General features: G+C 40.3%; 1 protein-coding gene across 1 annotated transcript in view; it reads right to left on the reverse strand.

Moving 5' to 3' along the window:
- Positions 1 to 21,836, reverse strand: part of slc16a2 (solute carrier family 16 member 2) — a 104,327-nt gene that overhangs the window by 46,064 nt on the left and 36,427 nt on the right. The gene's annotated exons all lie outside the window — the stretch shown is intronic.

The raw sequence follows: 21,836 nt of genomic DNA on the forward strand, positions 1-21,836 counted from the left end.
CAGGGCCAAAAAACCTAGGCTCATGTGGGACACCTACCGAGGCTATTTTGGACTTATTAGGAAACAAATCAGTATTTAAAACTGCATGTTTCTAATATTGATTTGTATGCACAAATTTTACGAATTTTATACGAAATACAAATTAAAAAGGAAATTATTCACAACCGTAGTGTTTGCTCAAGCTGAATGTGCCATGAAATCTAATGTGCACTTCAGTTTTCAAAACCCCGAAACCCAAAAAAGTATTTACAGTTTCTAATATTGATCTGTATGCACGAATTTTACGAATTTGATACGAAATACAAATTAAAAACGAAATGATGCACAACCGTAGTGTTTGCTCGAGTGGAATGTGCCATGAAATCTAATGTGCACTTCAGTTTCCAAAACCCCGAAACCCAAAAAAGTATTTACAGTTTCTAATATTGATTTGTATGCACAAATTTTATGAATTTGATACAAAATACAAATTAAAAACAAAATTATGCACAACCGTAGTATTTACTTGAGCTGAATGTGCCATGAAATCTAATGTGCACTTCAGTTTTCAAAACCCCGAAACTGAAAAAGAGTATTTGGAGTTTCTAATATCGATTTGTATGCACGAATTTAACAAATTTGATATGTAATACAAATTTAAAAAAATTATGCACAACTGTAGTGTTTACTTGAGCTGAATGTGCCATGAAATCTAATGCACACTTCAGTTTCCAAAACCCCAAAACCCAAAAAAGTATTACTGTATTACTTGAATCTAATGTGCACCCTAGTTTTGGGAAGGTAATTTTGTCCAAAAAAGGTGAGCATTAGAATACAGTATGGCTTTCATTTGACTCACCTATACTACTTGTGCTTATTTTCTTTCAAAGAATTGATCTGTAGAATTGATATTGGAGTTTGGTATTATGATATATGTTTATGTATGCTGTATAAGCGGCTTTCGAATAACAATTAACAGCACTAATTATTATTATGTATGCTGGAACTCAATTGACGGACCCAGTCTTTTAGACTCAAACATGCCCATCTGTATTTTATAAGTGTTTTTATGAATGTCTGATGTAATTTAATAACTTTTTAATTGATTCAAAATGTATTGTACAATTTTATATATGTGTTTTATTGTAAGCTGCCCTGAGTCCCCTATTTGGTGAGAAGGGCGGGATATAAATATTGTAATAATAATAATAATAATAATAATAATAATAATAATAATAATAATAATAATAATAATAATAATTTAAATGTGGTATAAATGAATATGATGAAGTTGATCCAAATGGGGAAAAAAATGAATGGTCTCTACAGAACAGCAAGCCAAACCCAGATGCATTCAGTGCCAATTGCTTGGGTCGCTTTTTCCATCCAAAGAGATTGGCTTTTAATATTTTGGCAACCTTTGAAGCGGACAAAGGAGGGCTCTCATTTGCTAATTAACCAAATCCTCTCGTTCCAGGGTAAAGGTTCGTTTCCTTTTTTCAAAGCAGGCTTTCACTGCCATCTCAGTCAGTGGCAGATGTAGGGGAAAAGCCACTGTCTGGGCCGCTGACCTTCAGCCGGGTCTGTTGCCGATAAGAGGTTTGCACATAAACACACACCATGGAAGCTCTGCTTGGCTTTGCAATCCTCCTCCGTTCTCCATCAGCAACAGAACGGCCATCGTGCTTGATGTGGGCAATGGAAACTCCTATTCACCTGTTTAGGTTAGCACCAACCCTCACTGTCTTCCGGAAGAAATTAAAAACATGGCTGTTCTGTTGTCAAGTCCGTTATCTACGGTCCATATCTACACTGAAACTTGCCCTGTTTGCTTTTTAGTTTGATTCCCGTTCAGATTTATCTTCCCTACCTCTTGTATCTATTTGATGTATGTCGAATTTGTAATAGACACTCCCTAAATCAGTTTTGATTTTCGCCCAGATGTTATCCTATACTGGACCTTTAATGCCTGGATGATTGTTTAACATTTTAACTACAGTAGAGTCTCACTAATCCAAGCCTCGCTTATCCAAGCCTCTGGATAATCCAAGTCATTTTTGTAGTCAATGTTTTCATTATATCGTGATATTTTGGTGCTAAATTCGTAAATACAGTAATTACAACATAACATTGCTGCGTATTGAACTACTTTTTCTGTCAAATTTGTTGCATAACATGAAGTTTTGGTGCTTCATTTGTAAAATCATAACCTAGTTTGATGTTTAATAGGCTTTTCCTTAATCCCTCCTTATTATCCAACATATTCGCTTATTCTGCTGGCCCGTTTAGCTTGGATAAGTGAGACTCTACTGTATTCCAATTTTAACTATGACCTATTTCAATTGTTTTTAAATTGTGTTGTCTGATGTCTAAATTGTTATTCTATGATTTTATATGATTATGTTGGGGTTGTTCCCCGTGTGAGCTGCCCCGAGTCAACCTCTGAGGATGCCTGCCATAGATGTGGGCAAAACGTCAGGAGAGAATACTTCTAGAACATGGTCATACAGCCCAGAAAACATACACCAACCCTGTGGTCCTGGCCATGAAAGCCTTCGACAACACATTGGCTCTGCATCTCGTGGTATCAGAGCGAAGTCTGTTCAGAGCCTCATTATTATATTCAAAAAGAGGACATGAGAGAAAAGATCGTCCAACCTTGTGGCAGATAGTCCTGCCTCAACATCGTTGATGTGACTCTGCACCTGGTGGCAATAATAATAATAATAATAATAATAATAATAATAATAATAATAATAATAATAATAATAATAACAACAATAATAATAATAATGTGTTTTCGGATGATGCGCGCAGATCCCAGTCGGGTGGCCTTTTGCAGTTGGCAGATCGTGATTTTGTCAATGTCTATTGTTTCCAAATGCTGGCTGAGATCTTTTGGCACGGCACCCAATGTGCCCATCACCACCGGGACCACCTGTACTGGTTTCTGCCAGAGTCTTTGAAGTTCAATCTTGAGGTCCCAAGAGCGGCTGAGTTTTTCCTGTTGTTTTTCGTCAATGCGACTGTCACCTGGGATGGCAACATCCATGATCCAAACCTTTTTCCTTTCCACAACTGTGATGTCTGGTGTGTTGTGTTCCAGAACTTTGTCAGTCTGGATTCGGAAGTCCCACAGTATCTTTTCATGCTCATTTTCCAATACTTTTGCAGGTTTGTGATCCCACCAGTTCTTTCCTGCTGGGAGGTGGTACTTGAGGCATAAGTTCCAATGAGTCATTTGGGCCACGTAGTTGTGCCTCTGTTTGTAGTCAGTCTGTGCAATTTTCTTACAGCAGCTGAGGAGATGATCAATGGTTTCGTCAGCTTCCTAGCACAGTCTGCATTTTGGGTCATCAGCTGATTTTTCTATCTTCGCCTGAATTGCCTTTGTTCTGATGGCTTGCTCCTGGGCTGCAAGGATCAGGCCTTCTGTCTCCTTCTTCAGGGTCCCATTCGTGAGCCAGAGCCAGGTCTTCTCCTGATCAGCTTTTCCTTCAATTTTGTCAAGGAACTTTCCATGCAGTGTTTTGTTGTGCCAGCTGTCAGCTCTAGTTTGTAGTGCAGTTTTCTTGTACTGATTCTGCTCTAGTTTGTAGTGCGGTTTTCTTGTACAGGTTTTTTGTCTGCTGTGCTTTGAGGAGTTTCTGGTTTTTGACTTCAATCAAAGCAGGTTCTTCATTTTGCTTTACATATTCTGCCAGGGCAGAATATTATTATTATTATTATTATTATTATTATTATTATTATTATTATTATTTTATTATGACACAGCAAACAAGATAGATATGCTGGATTTCATATTACAAAATCACAAGTCGAACACTTCCCAAGTGTCTAGGACTGTGTGATGTATTTTCGGATGATGCGTGCAGATCCCAGTAAGGTGGCCTTTTGCAGTTGGCAGATCGTAATTTTGTCAATGTCTATTTGTTTCCAAATGCCGGCTGAGATCTTTTGGCACGGCACCCAATGTGCCCATCACCACTGTGATGTGTGTAATAATAATAATTATTATTATTATTGACACAACGACGTTGTATGACACAGCAAACAAGATAGATATGCTGGATTTCGTTTCACAAAATCACAAGTCGAACACTTCCCAAGTGTCTAGGACTGTGTGATGTATTTTCGGATGATGCGTGCAGATCCCAGTCGGGTGGCCTTTTGCAGTTGGCAGATCATAATTTTGTCAATGTCTATTGTTTCCAAATGCCGGCTGAGATCTTTTGGCACGGCACCCAGTGCCATTATTATTATTATTATTATTATTATTATTATTATTATTATTATTATTATTATTATTATTCAAAAGCCTGTGTGAACAACCATCCTCCATGTGTGCCACCTGTAATTCCTCTCCAATTTTGTGCCCATTCTTCTGGCAATAAATGTCCTTCAACACCAGTTCTTGGGACGAGGAGACAATATGGGCCGCAATCTGGCTCTCTGCAGTGACCCCAAAGATTTCTCCTTCCTTCTCCTTTCTGGGCGGCATCGGAGGCCTCTCTCCGGGTGGCCGCTTCCTCCTTTCTCCAAACATCCGCTCCTGCCAAAGTCTCACCTTTTGAGTCCCAAGCCGGCCCTTCCTGTTTTGGAGTCCTCTCTGGGCCTCCGGGGAAACCATTTCCACATTGTCTCGGGCAGGACAGAAGACCGCGGGGCACCTTCCCCTCCGCGGTCTCAGGCGCTGAAAATGAATAGCGCAAGAGGGACCGAGGACCAGGCCGGAGACGCTGGGAATGGGAACGGGGCTGGGAAGCCGGGCAGGAGGGTGCAGAGGCAATCCGCTCTGGGCTGCTGGGGCCAGATAAGAACCCCGGCCGGAAAATGGCCATTAAGGAGAACAGAGAAAGCGGGACAGCAAACTAATCTGCAGAATCTACGAGAAGAATGGGAACCTTTTATATAGACTTTGTGAAAAACCAAAAGGAGACGACCACGGCAGGATTTGATAACTAAAAATAAAATCAATCATATCTGCTTATCTTCTGTATTTAGCAGGGGTGCCCAAACTTTTTAAACAGGGGGCCAGTTCACGATCCTTCGGACCGTTGGAGGGCCGGACTGTAGTTGACCACCGAGCAATAACAACAACAACGACAACAACAACGACAACGACAAAAAAGAGTGTTGGAAGAGACCCTTTGGGCCATTGAGGCCAATCCCCTTCTGCCTTTGTGCACCAAAAGCACAAGCAAAGCACCCCTGACAGATGGCCACCCAGCCTCAATGTTAATAATAATAATAATAATAATAATAATAATAATAATAATAATAATAATGGTTGGAAGAGACCCCTAGGGCCATTGAGTCCAATCCCCTTCTGCCTTTGTGCACCGAAAGCACAAGCAAAGCACCCCTGACAGATGGCCACCCAGCCTCAATGTTAATAATAATAATAATAATAATAATAATAATAATAATAATAATAATAATATAAAGAGGGTTGGAAGAGACCCCTAGGACCATTGAGTCCAATCCCCTTCTGCCTTTGTGCACCGAAAGCACAAGCAAAGCATCCCTGACAGATGGCCACTCAGCCTCAATGTTAATAATAATAATAATAATAATAATAATAATAATAATAACAATAACAATAATAATAATAATAATAATAATATAAAGAGGGTTGGAAGAGACCCCTAGGGCCATTGAGTCCAATCCCCTTCTGCCTTTGTGCACCGAAAGCACAAGCAAAGCACCCCTGACAGATGGCCACCCAGCCTCAATGTTAATAATAATAATAATAACAATAACAATAACAATAATAATAATAATATAAAGAGGGTTGGAAGAGACCCCTAGGGCCATTGAGTCCAATCCCCTTCTGCCTTTGTGCACCGAAAGCACAAGCAAAGCATCCCTGACAGATGGCCACCCAGCCTCAATGTTAATAATAATAATAATAATAATAATAATAATAATAATAATAATAATAATATAAAGAGGGTTGGAAGAGACCCCTTGGGCCATTTAATCCAACCCCCTTCTGCCCGGGCCTTAGTTTGGGGACCCCTGGTATTTAGTATGTTAAAACTTAAGAGATGGATGCCATCCGATGGGTCAATTGTTAAGAAATTGTAATAGAAAAAAACACATAATATCTAACAGTGCTAACAGATGCTAAACTGACAATGAAGGTCGGAGCAGATATCTTCGACACTATAGTTCTACTGGGGCCCACGGTGGTGCCCCTGTTAGATTGCTTTCTTGATTCTGTGCTGTACTGTATATTTTATCAATTGTATTGGTTAATTGTATTATGATATGTTGTTTTTTTTGTTGTGTTATTTTGTATTGTCCTGGGCAGGGCCCCATGTAAGCCGCCCCGAGTCCCTTTGGGGAGATGGTGGCAGGGTATAAATAAAGTTTTATTATTATTATTATTATTATTATTATTATTATTATTATTATTATTATTATTATTATTATGGTGCAGCGTGTTAAAGCACTGAACTGCTGAACTTGCTGGCTAAATGGTCGGTAGTTCGAATGCGAGGAGCTCCATTATTATTATTATTATTATTATTATTATTATTTTATTATGACACAGCAAACAAGATAGATATGCTGGATTTCGTATCAAAAAATCACAAATCGAACACTTCCCAAGTGTCTAGGACTGTGTGATGTATTATTATTATTATTATTATTATTATTATTATTATTATTATTATTATTATTATTATATGACACAGCAAACAAGATAGACATGCTGGATTTCGTATCACAAAACCACAAGTCGAACACTTCCCAAGTGTCTAGGACTGTGTGATGTATTTTCGGATGATGTGCGCAGATCCCAGTAGGGTGGCCTTTTGCAGTTGGCAGATCGTAATTTTGTCAGTGTCTATTGTTTCCAAATTCCGGCTGAGATCTTCTGGCACGGCACCCAGTGTGCCCATCACCACCGGGACCACCTGCACTGGTTTCTGCCAGAGTCTTTGAAGTTCAATCTTGAGGTCCTGAGTTTTTCCTGTTGTTTTTCATCAATGCGACTGTCACCTGGGATGGCAACATCAATGATCCAAACCTTTTTCTTTTCCACAACTGTGATGCCTGGTGTGTTGTGTTCCAGAACTTTGTCAGTCTGGATTCAGAAGTCCCACAGTATCTTTGCGTGCTCATTTTCCAAGACTTTTGCAGGTTTGTGATCCCACCAGTTCTTTACTGCTGGGAGGTGGTACTTGAGGCATAAGTTCCAATGAATCATTTGGGCCACATAGTTGTGCCTCTGTTTGTAGTCTGTCTGTGCAATTTTCTTACAGCAGCTGAGGATATGATCAATGGTTTCATCGGTTTCCTTGTACAGTCTGCATTTTGGGTCATCAGCTGATTTTTCGATCTTGGCCTTAATTGCCTTTGTTCTGATGGCTTGCTCCTGGGCTGCACTATTATTATTATTATTATTATTATTATTATTATTATTATTATTATTAGGCAGTGTAGACCCAGCCTTGGCTACACTTCAGGATTCCCATCCATTCCTCCATCAACTTAGCCATCACAGTTGTGGATTTTACTCTGAATTTTGAAGGAGTGATTCAGGACATGAGCTTGGATATTCAAAAAAGCCTTGAACTTTGGGTATTTATTTTAGGATTACTCCATTTGTACTCCGCTTTTCTCTCAGAATGAGAGTTTGGACCAGAGTGGATTCAGTCCCAGAGTTGACAGATGTCTACCATACTTATGCTTTGCTGTCCCAGAGCTTTGTGAACCATTTCAGGACAAACCGAGAGCCATCTGGGCCTTGATCCCTCTTGTGCTTCTCCCCTGCAGAGTGGCAGAAACGCCAAGGAAATCTTTCCGTCTCAGGAAGAGAAGATGCCAGAAGGTGCTAATGCAGAACAGATGTCCAAACCGGCACAAATAATTTAGGGGGAAAAAAATCCCAGTAGGATTTTGAAGTTCAGCTGCCTGGACAAGAAAGACCAAGGCATAACTGTGCACAGGAAGAACGGCTCCGGAAACTGTTTCAGCGCAAGGCTAAATGAGACCCACATTCGCCGCTTGTGTTTATGTGTGTGTGTTGACAACAAAGAGCAGCCTCTTGCAGGAGACTCGTGAAATCCGCCTTTAAAGTGCTCTGTTCAAGGATTACGTGCCATGGGCATTGAGCTATGAATGTCACAACCCCATTGACCCAAAATGAGCGCTGCCCACATGGCTGGATCCAGGAGGGCTTTGTTGGCGAACTTTCCAAGTTCACAATGGGAAAGAGCATCGGCTGGTTGGAGTTTACAAACTCTCCGCTCCAAAGCTTTGAAGACATAAACAGATCCAACGGCTTCTTCCTTACTCCATTACAGAAGGAATGCAATTTGGTGCCACTTAACTGAGCGTTCGTTCAATGCTACAGAGTCCTGAGAATGGTAGTCTGATGCTTTCACCTTCTCTGCCAAAGAGATAATAATAATAATAATAATAATAATAATAATAATAATAATAATAATAATAACAATAATAACCCTCGCAGTGATGTTGACCGGCTATATCTGCCTAGAAGATCAGGGGGCAGAGGACTCTTACAAGTAAAACAAGCAGTCAAAGAAGAAGAACATGCCCTGACAGAATATGTAAAGCAAAGTGAAGAACCTGCTTTGATTGAAGTGAAAAATCAGAAACTCCTCAAAGCAGAGCAGGCAAAAAATAGTACAAGAAAACTGCACTACAAACTAGAGCTGACAGCTGTCACAATGAAACATTGCATGGAAAGTTCCTTGACAAAATTGAAAGAAAAGCTGATAAGGAGAAGACCTGGCTCTGGCTCACGAATGGGACCCTGAAGAAGGAGACAGAAGGCCTGATCCTTGCAGCCCAGGCCATGCAAAACAAAAATTAAGATTCAAAACTTATGATTTTTGGAAGAGTTTTGGAAGTCTCATGAATGGCTCCAGTTCTCCATTGCAAGCGCTGCTTCTCCATCAAAAGGGCTTGGGTCCTCGCCTTCCCAAACTACATTTCCCAGAATTCTGCTTGCCAACTTGTGCCTCCTCCTCCTCTTCCTCTGTGTTCATTCTCTAAAGGGATTTCGAGATAAAAAGGGGATTGTTGGGAGTTGAATCAATCCTGTGAGCGAGGCAAAGTGGAGAGGCAGTAACTCCAAAGTTTACCAAGTAGGTTTCCTGTTGTTATTGTTGTTGTTGTTATTTCAAAGGCTGGATGAGCATCTGTTTGGAGTGCTTTGACTGTGTTTTTCCTGCCTGGCAGAATAAAGAGAATCGGACTGGATGGCCCCTGGGGTCTTCCAGTAAAATAGTACTGTTAAGTTTATGTTGGTTAAAATTCCCTAAAAATCAGCGTATGTGCAAATATTTATTAGGAATGACGTCCTAGTTATGTCGCATCATTGAAAATAAAAATTCAAGAAAATAGCTCATAGTTTTAAAACATGTTCATTTTTTAAAAAAAATTCCCAAAAATCAGTGGATGAGTGAAACATTCTGAAACTTGGGGAGATAACAGTGGTAAATGTGTTCTACCTCCACAGCAAATTTCATCCCGATAGCTCAAAAAATGAGTGAGAGCAGAGCCCTGGAAGCTTCCCTTCTTTGCACAATTACATAATGAAAAAGTAACGAAATTTTCATTATATTATAGTTACGATACGGACTCCTTATGGTATTTTAGAAACACTTTAGAAACAATTCACCACCACCCCTAATTTAGTAATGAGTATTGAAACTTTTTTTTTTCATTGATCGCACAGGCTTAGTGCTTGGCCTAAAAAAGACTATGTTTGTGATCAGCTTCACTCTTCTTCAAAATAATTGTGAATAAAGAGAGTTGTTTGTCACTGCGGCACCAAATGAAAACCTGCAATTCATGGCGGCCCAGCTGTGTTTCATTTGCAGGAAGAGCAAGATGACCTGTTGGGTTAAGTCACGTTTTTTCCCCCTTCCAGAACTGTCCACATATTAGCACGAAACAATTGCTTTCTTCCCAGAAGACAAGTGGACTTCAGTCCAGGTTAAAGACAGAGTAAGTGAGCCATTGGGGCTTTTGCAGAATCGCTTTGTCCTGAACTCACCCCACAAGGCTCAGCATTCAGAGGCACACACATATTTTCATTTCTCCGAACAAGTTAATTTGGATGCAACAGTCAGTAACCGGAGGCAAAGTAACCGAGAGGTCATTCTCAATCTCAAATAACCTGGCTTTGGAAAAGGCCATGGGTTCGTTTTTCTATAATCCACAGTCTTAGAGTCAAAAACCAGACAGCGCATTTTGCACATTATCGGAAGAAGGGATTATGAAATGGCAAAAGGGGTGCGAGTGAGCAAAAGCATAGTTTGATTGCAACCCCTTCAAAGGTGTACAAAGGATGTACAGAAGAGTCTTGCTTATCCAACATAAACGGGCCGGCAGAACGTTGGATAAGTGAATATGTTCGATAATAAGGAGGCATTAAGGAAAAGCCTATTAAACATCAAATTAGATTATGATTTTACAAATTAAGCACAAAAACATCATGTTATACAACAAATTTGAAAGAAAAAGTAGTTCAATATGCAGCAATGCTACGTAGTAATTACTGTATTTATGAATTTAGCACCAAAAAATCACGATACAGTACAGTCTCACTTATCCAAGCCTCGCTTATCCAAGTCTCTGGACTATCCAAGCCATTTTTGGAGTCAATGTTTTCAATATATCGTGATATTTTGGTGCTAAATTCGTAAATACAGTCATTACAACATAACATTACTGCGTACTGAACTACTTTTTCTGTCAAATTTGTTGTATAACATGATGTTCTGGTGCTTAATTTGTAAAATCACAACCTAATTTGATGTTTAATAGGCTTTTCCTTAATCCCTCCTTATTATCCAAGATATTCGCTTATCCAAGCTTCTGCCAGCCCGTTTAGCTTGGATAAGTGAGACTCTACTGTATATTGAAAACATTGACTAAAAAAATGCATTGGATAATCCAGAACGTTGGATAAGCGAATGTTGGATAAGTGAGACTCTACTGTATATATATCCCAGTTCAATGTTTGGTGCTAAATTTACAAATACAGTAATTTCTACATAACATTACCATATATTGAACTGCTTTTTCTGTCAATTTGTTGTAAAACATGATGTTTTGGTGCTTAATTTGTAAAATCATAATGTAATTTGATGTTTAATAGGGTTTTCCTTAATCCCTCCTTATTATCCAACATTTTCGCTTATTCAACGCTTTTATTTTCAAGTGTTCGCTTACACTTGAAAATTACCTAGGGCTGGCCCTGGTAGTGATTAATCCTCTATGGAGATTCTTAAACCTAGACTGAATGTCCATGTGTTGGGAATGCTTTGATTGTGAGTTTCTGCCTGGCTGAAAGGGGGTGGACTCCATACCCTTTGGAGGTCTCTTCCTCCTCACACTCCTCCTCCTTCACCTGGCCACTTTTGTTTATGGGGAAAGTTTGGAAAGCTCTAGCTTAGGCTATGCAATGCTAGTAATTTGGGGATGGAAAGAAAATGTCGTTGGGAGAGTAGACTTATGGGAGTGATTTATGAAGCTCTCACAATCCCAAAGCCTTGAGAAATGGCGGCTGAAGTGCTGCCAAACTGTATTCATCCCACGGTGTAGATATGTGGCGAGCGCATTTGACTATCTTCCAAGCAGCCGGCAAAAACAAAGGCGCTCTGCAGCATCCGAAGCAGGCCTTGCAGGAAAGTGGGTCACTGGGTTTGGTTGCCTAGCGCCGCGTAGGGAGCTGTGCAAACAACAGGCTTTGCACACACACCTATACACACACACAGAGACACATTCCCCATGCTTAAGTAGGCTGAAGCCTTACTCTCGTAGTTTTCAAGGAGACGGAATCCAGCAGCACCTTTCCAACGATGGATCTAAGCGTGAGCTTTTATGGATATCAATCTGCATCCTCAGATGCCTTGAGCATCAAAGCCGTGGCCTCTGAAGCACGATAATGGGTTGCCATGGATTCTGAAGCACAGTAATGGCTTACACAATGATGCAAATTGTGTCCGTTTGTCTTCAAAAGTCAGCATGAGATCAGATGGGCCTTTCAAGTGGCTGGTAGTCGTCTTGAAAGTGGTCTCTTTGCATCGATGCATCAAAGCAATGGATGCGATGGGCCGAAGTCGGGCCCTTTTTTGCACACAGCTCTCCTGCGCAAGCACGCTTCTCTTTGGCAAAGAAAGCTAAAGACCTTGCAGAAAGATAACCGAGCCAAGGAAATTAAAGTAGTGTCACACTGTACTCATTCCACAGTGCTCGTGACCTCCAAAAATCCAGTTTTTTATTCTGTGGCGACACAGAATTCTGCAAGAAATAACTCTTGGAGGAACCGAAGGAAAAAATGCAACATTGGTGCTCAACATGATGGCAAGTGCATAACTTTATAAAGCAAAGGCTGAGTCAGAGAGTGGAAAAACAAATGGATAAAGCTCTCTGTTGAATCAACATTTTTGAAATTCCAAGACAGAGGGAAGAGATTAAAACCAGCACCAGTTGTCTCACTCTCAAGCCGCAATTGCATCCAGTGAAGAGCAGCTGCTGCTTTTGTCTTTCCATCATCATCCTTATTATTATTCTGCCAAACCTAGCCTTATCAGCTTCCACATCTTCTATCTTCTATATATATAAAAGAGTGATGGCATCACGGCGACCCACAAACAACAAAACTACAGGCCCCCCAACCTCGAAATTTGACAACACAACCCATCATCCACGCCTCTAGGTTGATACAACAAAAAGAAAAGAAAAATAAAGTCCTAATTAGAGAGAGAGGAATAATTGCTTTTATCCAATTGCTGCCAGTTAGAAGGCTAAGCTCCTCCAACTTGGTCTCCTAGCAACCCAATAAAAAATAATAAAAAACACTAAAAATTAATACAATAAAATACTATAATAACAGAAAATAACTAAAAATAATACAAGAAAATAATAAAATATAATAAATAAAAATATAACTTACAATAAAATTAATAAAAAATGCAAATAACATCAAATAAAAATTACACAACAAGTAGCTGTATAAAATCCCACATTATCTGCTTTATACTGGGTTATACGGCAGTGCGGATTCAGGGTGCTTCAAGATGGCAGTAAATCGCGGGTTTAATAGGTAAGACAAAAAAACGAGACCTGAGAGCATGTAAGCACACAGACCTATTGGTCCCTGGATTTGTGCCTGTGACATTCAGACCTGATGCTTTGTTCAAGGATTTAGAAACCCGCAAGACCGTCACCGCGGGATGTCCGCTGGAAATTGAGTCACTCCTGACATAGGCCAACCTATTTGATCCTCTCCCGTTGGAACTAAAACAGAAACGGTTTCCCATTGCAGGGATTTACACTATGTGTCTCCGTAGATTGGAGGATTATTATTATTATTGACAGAAAAACATTGTATGACACAGCAAACAAGATAGATATGCTGGATTTCGTATCACAAAATCACAAGTCGAACACTTTCCAAGTGTCTAGGACTGTGTGATGTATTTTCGGATGATGCGTGCAGATCCCAGTAGGGTGGCCTTTTGCAGTTGGCAGATTGTGATTTGGTCAATGTCTATTGTTTCCAAATGCTGGCTGAGATCTTTTGGCACGGCACCCAATGTGCCCATCACCACCGGGACCACCTGTACTGGTTTCTGCCAGAGTCTTTGAAGTTCAATCTTGAGGTCCTGAGAGCGGTTGAGTTTTTCCTGTTGTTTTTCGTCAATGCGACTGTCACCTGGGATGGCAACATCAATGATCCAAACCTTTTTCTTTTCCACAACTGTGATGTCTGGTGTGTTGTGTTCCAGAACTTTGACAGTCTGGATTCGGAAGTCCCACAGTACATTTGCGTGCTCATTTTCCAAGACTTTTGAGGTTTGTGATCCCACCAATTCTTTGCTGCTGGGAGGTGGTACTTGAGGCATAAGTTCCAATGGATCATTTGGGCCACAGAGTTGTGCCTCTGTTTGTAGTCTGTCTGAGCGATTTTCTTACAGCAGCTGAGGATATGATCAATGGTTTCGTCGGTTTCCTTGCACAGTCGGCATTTTGGGTCTGAATTGCCTTTGTCCTGATGTCTTGCTCCTGGGCTGCAAGGATCAGGCCTTCTCTCTCCTTCTTCAGGGTCCCATTTGTGAGCCAGAGCCAGGTCTTCTCCTTATCAGCTTTTCCTTCAGTTTTGTCAAGGAACTTTCCATGCAATGTTTTGTTGTGCCAGCTGTCAGCTCTAGTTTGTAGTGCGGTTTTCTTGTACTGGTTTTTTGTCTGCTGTGCTTTGAAGAGTTTCTGATGTTTGACTTCCATCAAAGCAGGTTTGTAACTTTGCTTTACATATTCTGCCAGGGCATGTTCTTCTTCTTTGACTGCTTGTTTTACTTGTAAGCGTCCTCTGCCAGCTGATCTTCTAGGCAGATATAGCCGGTCAACATCACTGCGAGGGTGCAGAGAATGATGAATGGTCATTAGTTTTCTTGTTTTTCTATCCAAATTGTCCAATTCCACCTGTGTCCAGTTTATAATGCCAGCAGTATATCTTATGACAGGTATGGCCCAGGTGTTTATGGCCTTGATGGTGTTGCCTCCATTGAGCTTGCTTTTAAGATTGTTGTTGTTGTTGTTGCAACCCCTTTCCTAATGATTTCCCCACCTGGGATTCCTTTTTTCACAGTTACTGCACATTTTTTCCATTTTGTTCCATCACACCCAAGCTTCTGTCTTCATCTGATTATTTTTTTAATGCATATGGATGATGCGAATATGCGCATCGTTTGTACAAATTTTGTTCCCGGGTTATAAATGTCGGTTCCTCATTGGTTCTATCATAAAAACCTGATTACACAGCAAAAACTTTATCATGGCAAGTGGGACATTGCCATCCATCTATTTATCAAAGTTTGTGACATACAAACAAGTTTTTGCCGTGTAATCAACTTTCCCCATATTTTTGCAATAGAAGCAATGAGGAACTGACATTTGTAATCCGGGAACAAACCAACATAAAAAAATCCTAAACTAAAAGGTCCATGAGACTATAGCATTGAGCCACAGTAGTTAAAGCGGTGCTGGGATTGCATGAATTCTGCAATGTAGAGGCACCCAATCCGGTGCATTTGTTTGTGCACTTCAAAGCAGGCAATGCGCATGGCAATTGCAATGCAGCAAACCGCACAAAGGTGACCTAAATCCACAGGTAAATAGCGATGCTTGGTCTCCATCTGTTTCATGATGGAGGCAACGGCTGTGTCTCTGACAGGCAGCAATCCGTTCTCTGCCACTTGGGAGTCATTTCAGGCGGTGCCGCTAATGAGGATGTTTTGGCAGAGATTCTGGCAAAAGGAGATGAAAGAGAAAACCGTGTCGGATGCAGAAGGAAAGGTGGATCGTTGCAGTACGACGGAGGAAGCCAGGCAGCCAGGCAATGAAGGCGAGCGTAGATAAAGGTTTCCATGGGATTCATATAATGCATCTCCCTGCCTCCACCTGGTTTGACAATAATAGGCACCATCTCCACGAACAGAGGAAATACATTGTCAGGAGATGCACACACACACTGGAAAGCCAGCCTTTGAGCTGGAGATGCAGGGAAAAGGCAGCGGTGAAACTAAAGGGATCTTTCTTTTTTGTACCAACAGCATCCACATCTTATGCCTTAAGAGAAGGACAAGTTGCATTTTTGGACCCGAGTTATGCTAGGAAATGTGCTCCAAAAAGGCTTGTTTAAGACTGGAAATGCGCCACTTTCAGCAAAAAAAGCTGAGTGCCAGTTTCCCCAACCCCCTGCCCTCAAACTGTAAGGGACAACACTTTCCATCATCCATGGCTAAGCAAAAAGGTCACCCAGTTTGGATGGAACACCTAAGAAAGCAGGCTGTATAACATGATGTTTTGGTGCTTAATTTGTAAAATCATAACCTAATTTGATGTTTAATAGGCTTTTCCTTAATCCCTCCTTATTATCCAACATATTCACTTATCCAACATTCTGCCGGCCCATTTAGCTTGGATAGGTGAGACTCTACTGTATCTATTTTTATTTCTGAAATTTACCACGCTCGGCTTATACTGGAGTCAATGTTTTCCCAGTTTTTTTTGTGGTAAAATTAGATGCCTCCGCTTATCTTCGGGTCGGCTTATACTCGAGTATATACGGTAGTCATTTTAGTTTTGTAACACTTCTTGCTCAGGCTGAATGTAAAGCATTGCTGTGTGTATTAAGACAGTAGCTGGCCAATACATTGTATATGCATATAATATTAATAATATTATTTTGTAATACAATATAATACTAATAATACAATATAATAATATTAATTATATACAGTAGAGTCTCGCTTATCCAAGCCTCTGGATTATCCAAGCCATTTTTGTAGTCAATGTTTTCAATATATCATGATATTTTGGTGCTAAATTCGTAACTACAGTAATTACAACATAACATTACTGCGCATTGAACTACTTTTTCTGTCAAATTTGTTGTATAACATAATGATTTGATACTTAATTTGTAAAATCATAACCTAATTTTGATGTTTAATAGGCTTTTCCTTAATCCCTCCTTATTATCCAACATATTCGCTTGTCCAACATTCTGCCGGCCCATTTAGCTTGGATAAGTGAGACTCTACTGTATTATATATTACATGTAATATTATTAATAATATTACACTATATAGATATAGTACAATATGGTAATTTATTGCCAGTATTGTGCTATGCTAATAGAGTAGAGTCTCACTTATCCAACATTCGCTTATCCAACGTTCTGGATTATCCAACGCATTTTTGTAGTCAATGTTTTCAATACATTGTGATATTTTAGTGCTAAATTCATAAATACAGTAATTACTACGTAGCATTACTGCATATTGAACTACGTTTTCTGCCAAATTTGTTGTATAACATGATAGTTTGGTGCTTAATTTGTAAAATCATAGCCTAATTTGATGTTTAATAGGCTTCTCTTTAATCTCTCCTTATTATCCAACATATTCGCTTATCCAACGTTCTGCTGGCCCGTTTATGTTGGATAAGTGAGACTCTACTGTAATATAATATTGTATGTAAATTTAATTTGTAAGCTGCTCTGAGTCCCCTTTGGGGTGAGAAGGGCGGGATATAAATGTATTAAATAAATAAATATAAATAATAAATATGTGGAAGATATTCCTCAAACCATGGCTTATATCCTTATTTTACAAATATTGTTCTTAGGGATTGTTTTATTAAACACACTGCAGGAATCCTGCCTGCTGTCATAACGAATGGAAAACAAATCTGGGGAAAATGGGTCCTTTTTTCTCCGGCGGCAAGGTTTGGATCCAAAAGGTTTTGGATAGAACTATTCCGTTAAAATTTTATTAAAATATTCAGGCTAAGGTAATAATTAGTCAATTGGGCTATTTCCAAAGTGCAGTAAATTGAAAAAAAATAACAGCCATCATATTCAGTCTAATATACTTAACCAAAAAAATTACAATCTCCTCTGTACTTTATCATGGAGCCAAAAGCTGAAATCCAGTAAGCCCACTGGAGGAATCTAATTCTAAACCAGTTTACCAACAAGCTTGGAGTTATAGGATTCTCTATTACCCAGTGAGACGTGGATTTTCTGGGGAAAGAATAGAATTGGATTTTTCTTTCAGAAAATTTCCTGGAAATAAATGCTATCTGGTTCAGCACATTTGATTTGAATATTATATTCAAACACATTGAAAATAGCAACTTGCCACACTTCTTGACTACAGCACCTTGTACCTGGTTGAGAAGCAAGAGATTTTGCAGAACGTAAGAAGGAAATTTCTCTGTCTGGGCCTGAATGCTTTTAGCGTGCGCCCAATCTCAAAAAGTCCAAAAACCTCCAAAAAAAAAAAGGTCACCTCTTAATCGTCATCCAGAGCCAAGAATTCCTGGATCTTACATTTGGGGAAGGGGCCGCAAAGAGAGGAGGGAATGTACTGGCTCTAATCCGCCTCAAATCGGATTGGGTCTGATGCTCACGATTAAAAGACCTTCAGTTCTTCAGGGGGTCAATAAACGTATTTAATTAAGACGGCAAGGAGCTAAATCCCAGGAACAAGCCCATTCCTGATGGACTGCGTCAGTCGTGCCTGGCCTCCGGAAAGGCTTTACAGCGCAATCCTCGGCTGGGTCCACACTGTGCAGTTTGACATCACTTTAACTGCTCTGGGATCCTGGGATCTGTAGTTTGGTGATGGCTCAGCACTCTCTGGCAAAGAAGGCTAAAGCCTTTGCAGAACTACAACTCCCATGATCTATCTATATATATAAAAGAGTGATGGCATCACGGCAGCGGACAAAACAACAAAAGTAAACACCCCACAACTTCGAAAATTGACAGCACAACCCCTCATCCATGCCTCTAGGTTGATACAACAAAAAGAAAAGAAAAATGAAGTCCTAATTAGAGGGAGAGGAATAATTGTTTTTATCCAATTGCTGCCGGTTAGAAGGCTAAGCTCTGCTCACTTGGTCTCCTAGCAACCCACTCAGCCCAGGGGACCCTTTACCGTAACTACCACCAATTCCTCAGTACTTTATTTCCCAGACCACCACACTTCGCCACAGCAACGCGTGGCCGGGCACAGCTAGTATATATATAAAAGAGTGATGGCATCAGGGCAGCGGACAAAACAACAAAACTACAGGCCTCCCAACCTCGAAATTTGACAACACAACCCATCATTCATGGCTCTAGGTTGATACAACAAAAAGAAAAGAAAAATAAAGTCCTAATTAGAGAGAGAGGAATAATTGTTTTTATCCAATTGCTGCCAGTTACAAGGCTAAGTTCCGCCCTAAGGTTAGCAGATACCCCTAAGGATCATCCTGTTCAACTTCCTTATATCATGCAGGAGGACACAATCCAATCACTCCTGACAGATGGCCATCCAATATCTGCACAATAATAATACACATCGAATCATAGCATCAGACAGTTAGGAGACACCCCTAAAGGCCATCCAGCCCAACCCAATTCTGCCATGCAGGACACAAGCCAAGCACTCCCAACAGATGGCCATCCAGCCTCTCAATACTAATACTAATAATAATATCATCATACAATCCTAAGGTTTGGAGTCATCCAGATCAACTTCCTTCTACCATGCAGGAGGACACAATCCAAGCACTCCTGACAGATGGCCATCCAGCCTCTACATAATGATGATGACGATGATGATGATGATGATGATGATGATGATGATGATAATAATAATAATAGAAGCATAGAATCCAAGAGTTTGGAGAGACCCCTAAGGGCCATCCAGCCCAACCCTTTCTACTATGCAGCAGGACACAATCCACGCATTCACAACACATGGACAACGTATAAATACTATACAATACTACAAAGGGACAGAGACCCCCTCTACCCTCACCACTTTCACAGTACACAAACAACCAAATGCATACTAAACATAAAGACAACCATACAACAGACATTCGATACCACCACTACCTCAACAAGTTCTCACCAACACCACCAGACAACGCCACAGCAACACGTGGCCGGGCATAGCTAGTTCCATACATAATACTAAGAAAATACTAAGTCTTCATATTGAAACCTGCCCTGCCACCTTTTCCATCTCAGGATTATTTTCCCTACCTGCGTTGCCTACCTCATGTATTTTTACTTCTATATATACATCAGTTTTATTTTTATTTTTTTGTTACTTGCCCATTATGCCCTAGGATTGGACCTGCAAACGGTTCATGGATGAGTGGTAAATTTTTTAAAATTACGTTTTTATAGTTATGGTATTCTAACTATGGTTTGTTTAATCTGCTTTTAGCTTGAGACTGATGTTTTTAATTGTTTATTTTATGATGTAAATGTTGATTGGGCTTGTCTCTGTGTAAGGCGCTCCGAGTCCCTTTGGGGAGATGGTGGCGGCCTATAAAAATGAAGTTGTTGTTGTTGTTATTATTATTATTATTATTATTATTATTATTATTATTATTATTAATTGTATGACGCAGAAAACAAGATAGATATACTGGATTATTATTATTATTATTATTATTATTATTATTATTAATTGTATGACGCAGAAAACAAGATAGATATACTGGATTTTTTAATTATTATTATTATTATTATTATTATTATTATTATTAAAGGTTTCCTCTGACGTGAAGTCCAGTCGTGACCGACTCTGGGGGTGGGTGCTCATCTCCATTTCTAGGCTGAAGAGCCGGCATTGTCCATAGACACCTCCAAGGTCATGTGGCCAGCATGACTGCATGTAGCACTGTTATCTTCCCGTCGGAGCGGTACCTATTGATCTACTCACATTTTGCATGTCTTTGAACTGCTAGGTTGGCAAGAGCTGGGGCTAACAGCGGGTGCTCATTTCACTCCCGGGATTTGAACCTGGGACCTTTTGGTCTGCAAGTTCAGCAGCTCACCGCTTTAACACACTGTGCCACCAGGGGCCCCATTATTATTATTATAGCATGTCAAATCGCATTAATTCCACAATGTAAACACATCTCGATTCACTTGATTTCATATCAGGAAAGCAATCAGGGTCCGATTCTCTGCTTTGCCATGGTAACCGTGAAAGAGTCACATACTCTCAGCCTCAGGGGGAAAAAACAAATTCTGTAATATGTTTGCCTTAGGATCGCACAAAACATCATCATATGAGGTGAATTATCATAGAATCACAGAGTTGGAAGAGACCTCATGGGTCATCCAGTCTAACCCAGATTGTGGACCGGGCTGTGGCGCAGGCTGGTTAGCAGCCAGCTACAATAAATCACTCTGACCAAGAGGTCATGAGTTCGAGGCCAGCCCATGTCAGGGTGAGCACCTGACAATTTAAAATAAAATATGGCCCCTGGTCGTTGCTGACCTAAGCAACCTGAAAGATAGTTGCATCTATCAAGTAGGAAATTTAGGTACCACTTATATGTGGGGAGGCTAATTTACAACACCATAAAAATCACCCAGCCGCCGTTGGAATGAGGAAGTTGCCATTGCAGTGGATGATGAAGCAGCTGCTCCCCCTGTGGCCAGAATCGAGCATACACTCAGGAAGCTGGAAGCTGGAGAAGGTTTAAATTGCCTCTGCGTCTGTCTCTGTCTCTGTTCTATGTTATATGGCATTGAATGTTTGCCTTATATGTGTACAATGTGATCCGCCCTGAGTTCCCTTCGGGGTGAGAAAGAAGGGCGGAATATAAATACTGTAAATAAATAAATAAACCCCATTCTTCCAAGAAGCAGGAAAATCGCATTGTAAGCACCCCCGACAGATGGCCATCCAACCTCTGCTTAAAGGGCTCCAAAGAAGGATCCTCCACCACACAAGTTCTCACACATAAACAGTCTTTAATCATATTCACTCTTTGTTTCATAGCAGCACGGAGCCTATTTTATTTTCCCCATAAAGGTAGCCAAAGTTTCTGAAGCAAATACTAATTAAGAGTTCCCAGTTTGCAAAGACAGCTTCGGGGCAAAGGAAAAACTAAACAAAAGGAGAGCAAGCCAGCCTTCAAAAGACATCCCTCCAAAGCCTGGCTAAGGCATTCGTTAATTAAATTAATTTCCAAGTTAAATATACCCAACTCCTCATAGGGGTCCATGGCTTCCAGACCTTGGAGCATTTTGGTGGCCATTCTCTGGACACTTTCCTTCTTGCCCATCTCCTTCTGGAATGGCTTTGCCCAGAACTATTATTCCAGGGCTATTATTCCAGGTGAAAAGTTCTGACCAAAGCAGAAGAGATTGGGATGAGAACTTCCCTCGAACCAAACTCTAGAAGCTTGGACACAGTACTCTTGGTTTCTGTCTAGATGTTGAAAGCGTACTCCTTGAGGTTACTTTGGGGTGTGTCTAGACAGTCAAATTAATCTAA

The sequence above is a fragment of the Anolis carolinensis genome, unplaced genomic scaffold (assembly GCF_035594765.1).
Source record: "Anolis carolinensis isolate JA03-04 unplaced genomic scaffold, rAnoCar3.1.pri scaffold_12, whole genome shotgun sequence".
Classification (NCBI taxonomy): Eukaryota; Metazoa; Chordata; class Lepidosauria; order Squamata; family Dactyloidae; genus Anolis; species Anolis carolinensis.